A 4263-nucleotide genomic window follows, 5' to 3' on the forward strand; every position below is an offset into this window, starting at 1 on the left:
ACTACCTCTATCTTGGTTGCGAAAATCTAGAGGGATTTTTTCGATCGCGGAATTCTTGAAATGGGTGGGAAAGTTTGGTCGCGCCTGTTGCTCCTCGTCGATGTGAATTCCGCTGTGATCAAATTTTTCATGTTCATTTTTTATCATTTAGGAAAGAGGGTATATCCGAAAAGACCCCAGCTATTTTTAAGATCTATTTAGCGAATTTGGAATCCGCATCCAAAATTGAATGGATCACGAATTATGTTATGGTTTCGGGCCTATGGAAATATAAACGCATCAATTTGTAGTACATGCCTGTACATCAGCCAAACAACGAGTGCCATTGATAATTTCTGTACAGCAAACGTTTATAATTTCTGAAAGATTCAAAACAATTCGCCATAGAAAGATCATCAAGTGCTATATCTTCTATTTGCTCTTTAAACGAAAGTTTGCACCGTCTTCTGTTTGAGAAACTGAAAATAAAGCGTATTTTTTCCTACTCAATCTCAATTTTTATGTGAATATTCTTGAAATCAAACGCAGTGGACTCAAAACTTGATATTTGATTGTGCAGTTGATCGAAACTGAAATATCTAGTTAAAAATTGCTAAGTATGTTGTGCTTTTTTGTTTAACTACTGGAAACTGTCTTTTAAAATATCAGATTTTCTAAGGTGTTAGATGCAATTGTTTGATCTTGTTGTAAACAGGCAAAATAAAAAATAATGAAAGTTCTTGCTGAGCAATTGTAGTTTATGCATTTGTAGTTTGTAAAAAAACTTTAGATGAGTTTGTTTTGAATTAAAATCCTTAAGATGGGTCCGAGGCGTTACTTCAGATAGTTTTTTCTGATTGAGTCCAGCTTATATTGGTCACGCTATCTAGTTACGACCGGATATAGTCTTGCAACTTTTTATTCTACTGGCGATCTTGATCCTATACTCCTATTACTTGGTCTCATTAAATCTATCGTTACTATTGCCGGACAAAGTGTCTTGTATCGGTAAAAAGACTTTTTCCCCGTAGATAACTTTTCTTACATTGATTTTGCTATAATATAATTGATTTTGCTATAATAATGAACTCTGGCAAGAATCCTTCCTACTTCCTACTTTTACAGAAGAAAATGCGGATGCTATTGCAGCCTAAGGTCAGTGGTTCGAGTCCAGCCAGGACCTTGTTTTTTCACTATGTAAGAAAATTTGAAAAGGTATCCAGTAAGAGTTGACTAGTCGGATTTCCGTTTGTCTGCTCAAGTTTTGTCGGCTTAGGCGCCACATGAAAGATTTTGACCATTTTTTGCAATTGGCTTTTCCCGAAAGTTACCTTCTCAAATCTGAGATTTTTTGTTCAGATTAAATAAAGGGTTGGAAAGGTCCCTGCGTAACTGACTACGCCCAATACCTTTCTACCCAAAAATTATGGCACTCGAAAAATCTTTTTTTAACCGTTTATCAAGCTTATTTGGCTTTTCTGGAAAACTAGCAACCCAAATCTGTAGTTTTTGCGTTCAAAACAGATTGTGTGAATTTCTTCTGCATAAGCGGCTACGTTCAAAAGTTTTTGACACAAAACTTTGACTGTTGCAACGCAAATGTAGAGTATAGATGCATATAAAACAAGAGTATAAATCAATGCATATTAAACAAGCACAGTTGGCCGAGCGGCCTAGAGACAAGTCTCTCACGCCGGTCAACCGGGTTCGAGTCCCCCCATATGCAGTTCTTAAAACAAGTAGACACGAGGGGCTACAGCCCCATTTGACCGTTTTTTACTGTTTTTTGGTTCTAATTCGGTTCAGCCTTGATTAAGGCTGACCGCCAAAAAGAACAATTTGTCTCAAGGACATTACCGACCGGTTCTTGTGGCTAGCTTGCGCCGATTTGTACCGAAACAAGTTGAGAATTCAAGTTACATGATGTTATGCTTGACCAAAAATATGATGAATTATTGAGTTTCCGAGAGTTTTTGCCAATAAATACTCTTTATAATCCAAAGCATTCGACTTCATAGTTTTTTACCAACTTACGGAGATTGAGCGAGCATATCTTGGGATTGAATAGTCAAATTTTTCATTTAGCGACTGGTCCCTATTTGCGATTGAATAGTCAAATTTTCATTTAGCGACTGGTCCCCTAGTTATCTTTTAACGAGACATTGAAAATTTTTAGTTAGCATAGTGTTTTTCAAACTGTTTTGTTTCATTTTTATCGACATATGTTTTTTCTATATTTGTGTTGTATCGCAAACGGTGCTCCGCTTTGCCTCTGGGCAATACTGAAAATGTTATATCTCTGTGCGATCAATTTTTTGCTACGACTTTTGAACAAAAGTGGAACAGTTAAGCTTGGGTTTTTTTAGTCAAGTTTCAGCGATCGAAATAAAAAAAACTACGCTCAAAATAATAATTGCGATCGAAACTTAGTCTAAGAATTGTAAACTATGTCAATCAAATTGTAGAAGTTTTATATAACTAGACATATGCACTACTACTAATGTATAAAAAATGGGTTTTCTAATCATTTTTAGTCAATCTTATCAATCTTATCATTTTGAAGACCATGCGAAACTATTTTATACGAATGTCGACAAGTTATTCGACAATTTTCAATACCTGCAATCTAATTGATGATCGCACTAATTGATTGGGTTTCATAGGCTTCCAATAGAGAAAAATTTTGTGAGAAATGATTTTTGAGTTTTTCTAGAAACATTAAAAAAGTTATGTGATCGGGAACAATCAGTGGTATTTACAGAGCGGAGCAACTAGAAGCTCTGTTTAGTTTTCAATTGAATAACGCCATGTATAGTTGTTTCTCCATTAGCCTGCAATAAATCAACTTGAACTCAATTTACTTCAGAAAATTCTGTTGAAATTGACTATTATTACTGTGACCTGAAATGCAACCACTTCTTTGTTAAGATTAATAAGATAGCTTTTTTTAAAACATAATCAGTTGAAAAACGAGTTCTTAAGTTTTTTTAATCGTTTTTCTTAAATGAACTTCTTAGCTTGAAGGCATGATGGATGGACCATTTTGAATTTTTCTTCATCATATCAATTTTTTTCTCAACGAAATTGTGTTTGTCTTTTTTGATCATAAATGAATTTTAGCACCATTACAAACAAGCGAAAAAACATTTTAGATTTCACGCTTAAATTCATGACCATTTAAAATCTCTGTACACACAACACTTCTTATGTCTGTTGAAGTTAATGCAAAAGAGCCGTTATTTCAAATTCTTGTATTTTAAAAGGTTGTCACGCTTTTGATTGACAGAAATTCTATCTTTGGAAGAGCTATTTCTTCTTAAAATACCATTTCAATTCATCATGTTTACTTCCTGACTTTATTGTTTTCATTTACATTTTATTTGTTGAAAAATAAGAAAAAAATTTGAAGGACAGACATTTGTAGGAACTTCACAGGAAACAAATCCGGCTTTGTGTCTCGAATTGTTCCTGCTTTTTTGGATGCCATTTTGCCGAAACTTCGTTTTACTGTGAATCAAAAAGAGAAAAAAATTGCTGCTATTCCAGAATAGTTTTTGATATATCCTTTCATTTGGGGTATGAAAGATAACTTTTGATAGAAACTTCTGATAAATAATACTTTTGATACCATTTTTTGTTGTTCCCGTGATGTTGTCCCCGTGATTTTGTTTTTTGAACCGGGTAAGTGTTTTAATTTATTATCATTCCCGCTTCCAACAAATTCAAAAATTGAAAGCGTTAGATTGAGCTGGTCGTTGGTACAATCTTGTTCCAACCCTAAATTTTCACAGCAATCAACCTTATGAATGCGAACTAATATTCACAGATTTTTGGTATCAATAAAATTGCAATTCAAATGGTTATATTTGTAAAATAAGCAGAAAAATGTAGAAACGAATTATTGTGTTCTATTTTTTTTCTTAACTGACTAACAGTTGTTTTTTTAAGAAAGCAACATTTAACTGACTCTTTGATTTGCTGAGAAAACGCTCTCCTCTTTCGGACAGGGATGTTTTCTTCTAGCATTCGACTGATTTAGTTGTCGGTTAAAATTGCACCATATTAAGAGATGTGTTTCCAGTCTGTCGTGCCATATTCGAATAAATCTAGCCTAGCACTTTATTAAAAAGCTACGCAGTTTTTTATTATACATCCGCAATGGTAGGTCGTAATTCTTTCAAGTCTTATTTCATAAAATTATAGACTCCTTTCACTTTTGAAGTGTTTTTTAAGTTTAAGTGCATTATCGACTTAAGTTTTCCTGTTATTATCTACGCAATTTTT

General features: G+C 33.8%; 1 protein-coding gene across 1 annotated transcript in view; it reads right to left on the minus strand.

Annotated features, from left to right (window-relative positions):
* The window catches only part of LOC134857092 (uncharacterized), a 44453-nt gene that overhangs the window by 29896 nt on the left and 10294 nt on the right, over positions 1-4263 (minus strand). The gene's annotated exons all lie outside the window — the stretch shown is intronic.

This window comes from Symsagittifera roscoffensis, chromosome 1 (assembly GCF_963678635.1).
Source record: "Symsagittifera roscoffensis chromosome 1, txSymRosc1.1, whole genome shotgun sequence".
Taxonomy (NCBI): domain Eukaryota; kingdom Metazoa; phylum Xenacoelomorpha; order Acoela; family Convolutidae; genus Symsagittifera; species Symsagittifera roscoffensis.